Genomic DNA, 11,665 nt, shown 5'->3' with positions numbered 1-11,665 from the left:
ACGGAGACACAGTGATTAGCACTGCTGCCTCACAGCGCAGGGCCGCACGGTGACAGTTATTAGCACTGCTGCCTCACAGCGCAGGGCCGCACGGTGACACAGTGATTAGCACTGCTGCCTCACAGCGCAGGGCCGCTCGGTGACACAGTGATTAGCACTGCTGCCTCACAATATTCCAGCTGAGGTCTAACTAGTAACTAGTTCAACATAACCTCCTTATTCCTGTATTCTGTGCCCCTGATAATAAATCCCAGGAACTATTAACTTTATTAACTGCTAGCCTGTCACCGTCTGCAACTTCTTTGCGAATACACCTGCCTGCAGCCCGGTAAGAATTTTACCCTTTTATTTTGTGTTGGTGCCTCATGTTCTTGCTGCCCAAATGCATCACCTTACTCACATTATTTAGTTTACTGCAGAAAGTTAGGGGATTTCTGTAATTGCTTCGACACCGCAGGCAATGGAATGGAAGAATTCTGTTGAGAATTTGTCTGATGAAAGACGGGAGGTGATGAGCTGAGATTATCTGGAGCAGGAAGTGGGTGAGGGGGCGGCAACTCTCCAGATACCTTTTGTTAATTATTCTAAATGTCTTGCAAATCACCACCTTTTTACTTCCTCTTCATTCAGGATATAAAGACAGTGGCGCTATTCACATCACTATTCATCTCTAACAATCCACCTCTCAGCACACTGCGAGGTTCGAAGGGCAAACATGAAGTTTGTGATGTTCACAATCATTCTGCTCCTGGCAGCCTATCAGGTGCAGTGCAAAGCCGGTGAGTTTGCATCCTGACAATCTTCAACACAACAGCCTCCAGAGACAGCAGCCAGCTCCCCAGGGAAAGATAGTGTTGTTTCACTGTCAAACTCACTGTAACGGTCACAGGCACACAGAATGAGTCTGGAGGCTGAATCGGAGATGAGTGTGATGGGGAAGATCAGTCACTCTCTGTGACAGCCTCGATGCTATCCAGCGTCTGAGTGAAACAGCGGCCAGCTGTCAGTAACAGCGACAATATTGGATGGCAGTGTCCATGGAGATTCAAAACTGCCAGGGGGTTAAGCAGCAGAGGTTCCAGTCCCCAGGACAGTGTCGAGGGAGCTTTACTCTGTATCTAACCCCGTGCTGTACCTGTCCTGGGAGTGTTTGATGGGGACAGTGTAGAGGGAGCTTTACTCTGGATCTAACCCCGTGCTGTACCTGTCCTGGGCGTGTTTGATGGGGACAGTGTAGAGGGAGCTTTACTCTGTATCTAACCCCGTGCTGTACCTGTCCTGGAGTGTTTGATGGGGACAGTGTAGAGGGAGCTTTACTCTGTATCTAACCCCATGCTGTACCTGTCCTGGGAGTGTTTGATGGAGACAGTGTAGAGGGAGCTTTACTCTGTATCTAACTCCGTGCTGTACCTGTCCTGGGAGTGTTTGATGGGGACAGTGTAGAGGGAGCTTTACTCTGCATCTAACCCCGTGCTGTACCTGTCCTGGGAGTGTTTGATGCGGACAGTGTAGAGGGAGCTTTACTCTGTATCTAACCCCATGCTGTACCTGTCCTGGGAGTGTTTGATGCGGACAGTGTAGAGGGAGCTTTACTCTGTATCTAACCCCATGCTGTACCTGTCCTGGGAGTGTTTGATGGGGACAGTGTAGAGGGAGCTTTACTCTGTATCTAACCCCATGCTGTACCTGTCCTGGGAGTGTTTGATGGAGACAGTGTAGAGGGAGCTTTACTCTGTATCTAACCCCGTGCTGTACCTGTCCTGGGAGTGTTTGATGGGAACAGTGTAGAGGGAGCTTTACTCTGTATCTAACCCCGGGCTGTACCTGTCCTGGGAGTGTTTGATGGGGACAGTGTAGAGGGAGCTTTACTCTGTATCTAACCCCGTGCTGTACCTGTCCTGGGAGTGTTTGATGGGGACAGTGTAGAGGGAGCTTTACTCTGTATCTAACCCCGTGCTGTACCTGTCCTGGGAGTGTTTGATGGGGACAGTGTAGAGGGAGCTTAACTCTGTATCTAACCCCGTGCTGTACCTGTCCTGGGAGTGTTTGATGGGGACAGTGTAGAGGGAGCTTTACTCTGTATCTAACCCCATGCTGTACCTGTCCTGGGAGTGTTTGATGGGGAAAGTGTAGAGGGAGCTTTACTCTGTATCTAACCCCATGCTGTACCTGTCCTGGGAGTGTTTGATGGGGACAGTGTAGAGGGAGCTTTACTCTGTATCTAACCCCATGCTGTACCTGTCCTGGGAGTGTTTGATGGAGACAGTGGAGAGGGAGCTTTACTCTGTATCTAACCCCATGCTGTACCTGTCCTGGGAGTGTTTGATGGGGAAAGTGTAGAGGGAGCTTTACTCTGTACCTAACCCCGTGCTGTACCTGTCCTGGCAGTGTTTGATGGGGACAGTGTAGAGGGAGCTTTACTCTGTATCTAACCCCGTGCTGTACCTGTCCTGGGAGTGTTTGATGGGGACAGTGTAGAGGGAGCTTTACTCTGTATCTAACCCCGTGCTGTACCTGTCCTGTGAGTGTTTGATGGGGACAGTGTAGAGGGAGCTTTACTCTGTATCTAACCCCGTGCTGTACCTGTCCTGGGAGTGTTTGATGGGGACAGTGTAGAGGGAGCTTTACTCTGTATCTAACCCCGTGCTGTACCTGTCCTGGGCGTGTTTGATGGGGACAGTGTAGAGGGAGCTTTACTCTGTATCTAACCCCGTGCTGTACCTGTCCTGGGAGTGTTTGATGGGGACAGTGTAGAGGGAGCTTTACTCTGTATCTAACCCCGTGCTGTACCTGTCCTGGGAGTGTTTGATGGGGACAGTGTAGAGGGAGCTTTACTCTGTATCTAACCCCGTGCTGTACCTGTCCTGGGAGTGTTTGATGGGGACAGTGTAGAGGGAGCTTTACTCTGTATCTAACCCCGTGCTGTACCTGTCCTGGGAGTGTTTGATGGGGACAGTGTAGAGGGAGCTTTACTCTGTATCTAACCCCGTGCTGTACCTGTCCTGGGAGTGTTTGATGGGGACAGTGTAGAGGGAGCTTTACTCTGTATCTAACCCCGTGCTGTACCTGTCCTGGGAGTGTTTGATGGGGACAGTGTAGAGGGAGCTTTACTCTGTATCTAACCCCTTGCTGTACCTGTCCTGGGAGTGTTTGATGGGGACAGTGTAGAGGGAGCTTTACTCTGTATCTAACCCCGTGCTGTACCTGTCCTGGGAGTGTTTGATGGGGACAGTGTAGCGGGAGCTTTACTCTGTATCTAACCCCGTGCTGTACCTGTCCTGGGAGTGTTTGATGGGGACAGTGTAGAGGGAGCTTTACTCTGTATCTAACCCCGTGCTGTACCTGTCCCGGGAGTGTTTGATGGGACAGTGTAGAGGGAGCTTTACTCTGTATCTAACCCCGTGCTGTACCTGTCCTGGGAGTGTTTGATGGGGACAGTGTAGAGGGAGCTTTACTCTGTATCTAACCCCGGGCTGTACCTGTCCTGTGAGTGTTTGATGGGGACTATGTAGGGGGAGCTTTACTCTGTATAACCCCGGGCTGTACCTGTCCTGGGAGTGTTTGATGGGGACAGTGTAGAGGGAGCTTTACTCTGTATCTAACCCCGTGCTGTACCTGTCCTGGGAGTGTTTGATGGGGACAGTGTAGAGGGAGCTTTACTCTGTATCTAACCCCGGGCTGTACCTGTCCTGGGCGTGTTTGATGGGGACAGTGTAGAGGGAGCTTTACTCTGTATCTAACCCCGTGCTGTACCTGTCCTGGGAGTGTTTGATGGGGACAGTGTAGAGGGAGCTTTACTCTGTATCTAACCCCGTGCTGTACCTGGCCTGGGGGTGTTTGATGGGGACAGTGTAGCGGGAGCTTTACTCTGTATCTAACCCCGTGCTGTACCTGTCCTGGGAGTGTTTGATGGGAACAGTGTAGAGGGAGCTTTACTCTGTATCTAACCCCGGGCTGTACCTGTCCTGGGAGTGTTTGATGGGGACAGTGTAGAGGGAGCTTTACTCTGTATCTAACCCCGTGCTGTACCTGGCCTGGGGGTGTTTGATGGGGACAGTGTAGCGGGAGCTTTACTCTGTATCTAACCCCGTGCTGTACCTGTCCTGGGAGTGTTTGATGGGAACAGTGTAGAGGGAGCTTTACTCTGTATCTAACCCCGGGCTGTACCTGTCCTGGGAGTGTTTGATGGGGACAGTGTAGAGGGAGCTTTACTCTGTATCTAACCCCGTGCTGTACCTGTCCTGGGCGTGTTTGATGGGGACGGTGTAGAGGGAGCTTTACTCTGTATCTAACCCCGTGCTGTACCTGTCCTGGGCGTGTTTGATGGGGACGGTGTAGAGGGAGCTTTACTCTGTATCTAACCCCGTGCTGTACCTGTCCTGGGAGAGTTTGATGGATTTTGCACTGTTGCTTCTATTTTCCTGATGTCTTTGTCAATTTCAGGGCTGGAGTGTGCCGACGGGGAAGGCAAATGTCAAATGACGGAGTGTGAAGGAGCGTTGGACGGCACTTTTAACGAGTGTGGTGATGGACTACAGTAAGGAAATTTCTTTTAAAATCTTTTCATGAGAGATGGGTGTCGCTCGCTCTAAGCCCACCCTAATTCCAGTGAGTGTCTGGCTCGGCCAGTCCAGAGAGGGGTAGTTAACAGTCACACACATCGCTCTGGGTCTGGAGTCACATGTAAGCCAGACCGGGTAAGGACGGCAGATTTCCTCCCGAAAGGACATGAGTGACCCAGATGATCAAGCCCGTAAATGATATGCAAACAGTGTTTTCCGGATTTGTGTTCCGGAATGCATTGACGCCGCTGGTGAGGGGTCGGCGAATCGGAGACTTTGGTGTTTTCTCGGCACCCGCCGAGATTTCGGCGTCGGCATCGATTCTCCGCCCAATCACGTTTCCCCATTCCAGCGTCAGCCAATGGGAAATCCTGCCCATAGTCTCCCAAATGGAGAATCTCCCCCAAAGTCTGTCAATATTTTCAGGCAGAGCGTGTAGATTCTGGATTCACAAGGTGGGGCTCGGGGTGAAAGGTTATTGGGGTTAGGCATGAATGTGGGATTGTTACATCAGCTCAGCCAATAACCTCTCTGACGGAGCAGCAGGATCGAGGGGCACAGTGGCCTCCTCCTAATCCCAATTTATATGTTCATCTGTCCCATCATGGCAAGGAGAGACTGAAAGGGAGAGGGAAGGAGGGGAGAGAGAGAGGGAGGGAACTGGAGGTAGAGAGAGGGAAGGGGAGGCAGAGAGAGAGGGATGGGGAGATAGAGAGAGAGAGGGAAGGGAGGGAGGGAGAGAGGGAGGGAACTGGAGGTAGAGAGAGGGAAGGGGAGGCAGAGAGAGAGGGAAGGGGAGGGAGAGAGAGAGGGATGGGGAGATAGAGAGAGAGGGAAGGGGAGGTAGAGAGAGAGGGATGGGGAGATGGAGAGAGAGGGAAAGGGAGATAGAGAGAGAGGGAAAGGGAGGTAGAGAGAGAGGGAAGGGGAGGTAGAGAGAGAGGGAAGGGGAGATAGAGAGAGAGGGATGGGGAGATAGAGAGAGAGGGAAAGGGAGGTAGAGAGAGAGGGAATGGGAGGTAGAGAGAGAGGGAAGGGGAGGGAGAGAGGGAGAGGGAAGGGGAGGTAGAGAGAGAGGGAAAGGGGGGTACAGAGAGAGGGAAGGGGAGATAGAGAGAGAGGGATGGGGAGATAGAGAGAGAGGGAAGGGGAGATAGAGAGAGAGGGATGGGGAGGTAGAGAGAGAGGGATGGGGAGATAGAGAGAGAGGGAAGGGGAGGTAGAGAGAGAGGGATGGGGAGATGGAGAGAGAGGGAAAGGGAGATAGAGAGAAAGGGATGGGGAGATAGAGAGAGAGGGAAAGGGAGGTAGAGAGAGAGGGAAGGGGAGATAGAGAGAGAGGGAAGGGGAGATAGAGAGAGAGGGATGGGGAGATAGAGAGAGAGGGAAAGGGAGGTAGGGAGAGAGGGATGGGGAGATAGAGAGAGGGGAAAGGAGAGGTAGAGAGAGGGAGGGTAGGGGAGGTAGAGAGGGAGGAGAGGGGAGGGAGAGAGAGAGAGGGAAGGGGAGGTAGAGAGAGAGGGAAGGGGAGGGAGAGAGAGAGAGGGAAGGGGAGGGAGAGAGAGCGTGATGGGGAGGAGGAGAGAGAGAGGGAAGGCGAGGTAGAGAGAGGGAGGGAAGGGGAGGGAGAGAGAGGGATGGAGAGGCGGATAGAGAGAGGGGAGGGGAGGTAGAGAGAGGGAAGGGGTGGCAGAGAGAGAGAGGGATGGGGAGGCAGAGAGAGAGGGGTGGAGAAGCGGGTAGAGAGAGGGAAGGGGAGATAGAGGGAGAGGGGGAAGGGGAGGTAGAGAGAGGGAGGGAAGGGGAGGTAGAGAGAGAGGGAGAAGGAGGTAGAGAGAGACGGAAGGGGACGTAGAGAGAGAGGGAGGGGGGTAGAGAGAGAGGGAAGGGGAGATAGAGAGAGAGGGATGGGGAGATAGAGAGAGGGGGAAGGAGAGGTAGAGAGAGGGAGGGTAGGGGATGTAGAGAGAGAGGGAAAGGGAGGTAGAGAGCGAGGGAAGGGGAGATAGAGAGAGAGGGAACGGGAGATAGAGAGAGAGGGATGGGGAAATAGAGAGAGAGATGGAAGGGGAGATAGAGAGAGAGGGATGGGGAGATAGAGAGAGAGGGAAGGGGAGGGAGAGAGGGAGAGGGAAGGGGAGGTAGAGAGAGAGGGAAAGGGGGGTACAGAGAGAGGGAAGGGGAGATAGAGAGAGAGGGATGGGGAGATAGAGAGAGAGGGAAGGGGAGATAGAGAGAGAGGGATGGGGAGATAGAGAGGGAAAGGGAGGTAGAGAGAGAGGGATGGGGAGATAGAGAGAGAGGGAAGGGGAGATAGAGAGAGAGGGATGGGGAGATAGAGAGAGAGGGATGGGGAAATAGAGAGAGAGGGAAAGGGAGATAGAGAGAGAGGGATGGGGAGATAGAGAGAGAGGGATGGGGAGATAGAGAGAGAGGGATGGGGAGATAGAGAGGGAAAGGGAGATAGAGAGAGAGGGATGGGGAGATAGAGAGAGAGGGAAGGGGAGGTAGAGAGAGAGGGAAGGGGAGATAGAGAGAGAGAGGGAAGGGGAGATAGAGAGAGAGGGATGGGGAGATAGAGAGGGAAAGGGAGGTAGAGAGAGAGGGATGGGGAGATAGAGAGAGAGAGAAGGGGAGGTAGAGAGAGAGGGATGGGGAGATAGAGAGAGAGGGAAGGGGAGGTAGAGAGAGAGGGATGGGGAGATGGAGAGAGAGGGAAAGGGAGATAGAGAGAGAGGGATGGGGAGATAGAGAGAGAGGGAAAGGGAGGTAAGGAGAGAGGGAATGGGAGGTAGAGAGAGAGGGAAGGGGAGATAGAGAGAGAGGGATGGGGAGATAGAGAGAGAGGGATGGGGAGATAGAGAGAGAGGGAAGGGGAGATAGGGAGAGAGGGATGGGGAGATAGAGAGAGGGGAAAGGAGAGGTAGAGAGAGGGAGGGTAGGGGAGGTAGAGAGAGAGGGAAAGGGAGCTAGAGAGAGAGGGAAGGGGAGATAGAGAGGGAAGGGGAGATAGAGAGGGAAAGGGAGGTAGAGAGAGAGGGATGGGGAGATAGGGAGAGAGGGATGGGGAGATAGAGAGAGGGGGAAGGAGAGGTAGAGAGAGGGAGGGTAGGGGAGGTAGAGAGAGAGGGAAAGGGAGGTAGAGAGAGAGGGAAGGGGAGATAGAGAGAGAGAGGGAAGGGGAGATAGAGAGAGAGGGATGGGGAGATAGAGAGTGAGCGGGAAGGGGAGATAGAGAGAGGGGGAAGGAGAGGTAGAGAGAGGGAGGGTAGGGGAGGTAGAGAGAGAGGGAAAGGGAGGTAGAGAGAGAGGGAAGGGGAGATAGAGAGAGAGGGAAGGGGAGATGGAGAGAGAGGGAAGGGGAGATAGAGAGAAAGGGAAAGGGAGATAGAGAGAGAGGGAAGGGGAGATAGAGAGAGAGGGAAGGGGAGATAGAGAGGGAGGGAAGGGGAGATAGAGAGAGAGGGAAGGGGAGATAGAGAGAGAGGGATGGGGAGATAGAGAGGGAAAGGGAGGTAGAGAGAGGGACAGATGGATGGGGAGTGAGGGACTGCTGCAATGGGAGGAAGTAGACCGATGGGACTTGGTGAGGAAGCTGACGTCCATTATTCTCCGCGAGACTTTCTCAAACTCTCTCTATGTTCCCTCTTTTCCAGCTGCTGCCCTGTGAAAGACAGGTAGCTTTCCGCATCGACGCAGAGGAATGTGAGCCGCTGCTGTGATTCGCCGCGCTTCAATATCAAATCCCAACTCTGAAACCCAAATCAATTCCAGAATAAAGAATCTGTGAAAGCTTCAATGTTATCTCTGTCTTGATTGTCCGCATCTGTGTCAAAGTGAGAGTTCGGAGGAGGGGGTGAGGGGAGCGGTTAGTGGCTGGGAAGGAGGGAGATGGGCAGGGGCGAGCGGATTGAGGGGAATTGAGTGTGCTGAGACGGCAGGGAGGGGATAGTGAGGGGCGAGGGAAGAAGGTGAGGCTGTACTGAAGGTTCAAGGAGGATGAGGAGATGGGAGGAGGCAGAGAAAGGAGTGAGGGACATTGCGTGGTCAAAGAAGGACAAAGCACCTCCGTGATTTGCTCTTGCACAAACGTTCACACCCTCCTCCACCTCCCCTTCCCTCTCTCTCTTCCTCCTTATGCCTCTCTCTCTCCCCTTCCCTCTCTACCTCCCTCTCTCTATCTCCCCTTCCCTCTCTACCTCCCTCTCTCTACCTCCCCTTCCCTCTCTCTCCCATTCCCCCTCTCCTTCCCTTTCCCCCCTCTCTGCGTCCCCTTCCCTCTCCACCTCCCCTTCCCTCTCTCTCTCTACTTCCCCTTCCCTCTCGCTCTACCTCCCTCTCTCTCTCCCTCCCCTTCCCTCTCTCTACCTCCCCTTCCCTCTCTCTCTCCCTCCCCTCTCTCTCTCCCTCCCCTCTCTCTCTCCCTCCCCTTCGCCCCTCTCTCCCTCTCTACCTCCCCTTCCCTCTCTCTCTACCTCCCCTTCCGCCTCTCTCTCCCTCCCCTTCCCTCTCCCTCCACCTCCCCTCTCTCTCCCCCCCACCTCCCCTTCCCTCTACCACCCGATCCCTCTCTCTCTCCCTCCCCCTCTCTCTCTACCTCCCCTTCCTTCTCTCTACCTCCCGTTCCCTCGCTCTACCTCCCCCCCTTCCCTCTCTCAACCTCCCCTTCTCTCTCTCAACCTCCCCTTCTCTCTCTCTCTCCCTCCCCTTCCCTCTCTCCCTCCCTCCCCTTGCCTCTCTCTCTACCTCCCCTTCCCTCTCTCTCTATCTCCCCTTCCCTCTCTCAACCTCCCCTTCCCTCTCTCTACCTCCCTTCCCTCTCTCTCCCTCCCCTTCCCTCTCTCTCTACACGGTGGACAGTAGGAAGTTACCAAGCCTCCTCTGCCATCCAGAAGGATGAAGGCAGCAGGCAGAATGGAACATCAACACCTGGGGTCTCCCTCCTCCCCATCCTGGGGTCTCCCTCCTCCCTATCCTGGGATTCTCCCTCCTCCCCATCCTGGGGTCTCCCTCCTCCCCATCCTGGGGTCTCCCTCCTCCCCATCCTGGGGTCTCCCTCCTCCCCATCCTGGGGTCTCCCTCCTCCCCATCCTGGGATTCTCCCTCCTCCCCATCCTGGGATTCTCCCTCCTCCCCATCCTGGGGTCTCCCTCCTCCCCATCCTGGGATTCTCCCTCCTCCCCATCCTGGGGTCTCCCTCCTCCCCATCCTGGGATTCTCCCTCCTCCCCATCCTGGGATTCTCCCTCCTCCCCATCCTGCCCACACGAGCTTCGCTCACGTGTCTGGGTAGATTTAGATTTCCTGCCAGCGAATCAATGCCTCTGTTATCATAGAATCATCGAGTTTACAGAGCAGAAGGAGGCCATTCGGCCCATCAAATCTGCACCGGCTCTTGGAAAGAGCCCACTACCCAAGCCCATACCCCCATAACCCAGTAACCCCACCCAACACTAAGGGCAATTTTGGACACTAAGGGCAATTTATCATGGCCAATCCACCTAACCCGCACATCTTTGGACTGTGGGAGGAAACCGGAGCACCCGGAGGAAACCCACGCACACACGGGGAGGATGTGCAGACTCCGCACAGACAGTGACCCAAGCCAGAATCGAAACCGGGACCCTGGAGCTGTGAAGCAATTGTGCTATCCACAATGGTACCGTGCTGCCCCGAGCAGTTCCAGTTGCTGTGCTGAAGGGTGAAGACCATCACCATCAGGATTGGGGGAACCAGCTGTTTGAGGGCTTTCTGTGGTGGAGCCTGACAAGCCTAGAATCTCATTTACGCTCTTTTCGATGTCCTTTTGTATTTCATCTTCAACACCAGCGCGAGTTGCTGTACCTTTCTGAGGCACCAGCTTTGTACTGTTGTCTCGATCATTGCAGTTTTGTTCTATGTCACTATCATATGCTTCTGCATTTATGCTTAGGGCATCACTTTCATCTCCAGAGCCCCCACCCTGTTTCAGCTCAGGTTCCTCTTCCTCATTGCATTCTGTGTAGGAAGAGGTGGAATCAACATTATTATCCTGTTGACTTTGTGTGTCCAGTTTCTTCTTGTACCGGTCATTCTCTCCTACCTCTTCTTCAGTATCAGATGAACCAAAGTAATCACCCTCAATAATTTGGAGAAGTTTCTTATCAGATAAAAGTGTCAGTTGCTCCAAACATAGTGCCTTCATTTCTTCTACAGAGCAATTCTTTAATATATCTGGGAGCATTTTCTGAAGCTTTTTCTCTCCTATGACTCTGAAGCACTGTTCTAACATGTCTTTCCTGTCGGAGATGTACGAACTGATCGTCTTCAAGGTAACATTGAGGTCAAGGCCCCTTCTTCCAAGTCACTGGCCTCATTGGTCATCTCTTTTTCCGAACCAATTCTTCCTGACTCATTAGTTCCTGAATCCGAGTTGAGCCATTTCCTTTCGCCGTAACTCTCCTCGCCATGGCTGCGTTTCCGCTTCTTGTCTTTGGCCGATTTCTTACCCGCCATCACCGGCTCGCCGACCGGAAAATTGCCCTGTCCATTGTCAACATCGAACCCCTTCCGCCCCTCCCAAGAACCCCCCCTACAAAAACATCCCCCAACATCCCTCCCTCCACCCCCTCTTGCTCGCCTCGTAGGCCCATTGAAGCCTGCTATCCAGGCTCCAACGTCCGCAGTCCTCCTCTCACCTCACCCGCGTTCACTAACTGACTCTAGTTAGCTAGCGCGGGTGACTCCCCCCCGCCAATACCCCTCGCCCCCTTCCGCCCAGTCCCAGAGAAAGAAACAACAAAACAAACCACCAATCCACCCCCTACAATTCACTAACATAACATTTAACCGTCGCAACACAGAACGCCATTAACTTGAACTCTGCAACAATGCAAAGAGAAGTAAATTTCAAATTTCAATACTAATCAGTAAAAAGAAAGTTGTAACATTTATACATTTTCCAGCCGCTCAAACACAGTCCACAGTCTTTCTTCCAGCTCCGCTCTTCACGTCTGTCCCAAGCCTTCTGCCCTCACGAACACCTCAGCCGCCTCCGCTGTCTCAAAATAAAAGTCTTTGACGTTATATGTTACTCTCAACTTCGCCGGGTACACCACACCAAAT

At 53.5% G+C, this 11,665-nt stretch overlaps 1 long non-coding RNA gene and 1 pseudogene across 1 annotated transcript; one reads left to right on the top strand and one right to left on the bottom strand.

Annotated features, from left to right (window-relative positions):
- Positions 1–311: 311 nt before the first annotated feature.
- LOC140391476 (uncharacterized) lies at positions 312–8,361 on the top strand. The gene is made up of 4 exons (XR_011935089.1): positions 312–328; positions 631–779; positions 4,444–4,537; positions 8,219–8,361. It is a non-coding gene; the product is annotated as an uncharacterized lncRNA (long non-coding RNA).
- A 1,847-nt stretch (positions 8,362–10,208) lies between these two features.
- Positions 10,209–11,073, bottom strand: LOC140391354 (caspase activity and apoptosis inhibitor 1 pseudogene; annotated as a pseudogene).
- Positions 11,074–11,665: the final 592 nt, after the last annotated feature.

The sequence above is a fragment of the Scyliorhinus torazame genome, chromosome 15 (genome assembly GCF_047496885.1).
Source record: "Scyliorhinus torazame isolate Kashiwa2021f chromosome 15, sScyTor2.1, whole genome shotgun sequence".
NCBI lineage: Eukaryota > Metazoa > Chordata > Chondrichthyes > Carcharhiniformes > Scyliorhinidae > Scyliorhinus > Scyliorhinus torazame.
Note: the sequence above shows the minus strand (reverse complement) of the source record. Positions and strands in the feature narration are given on the sequence as shown.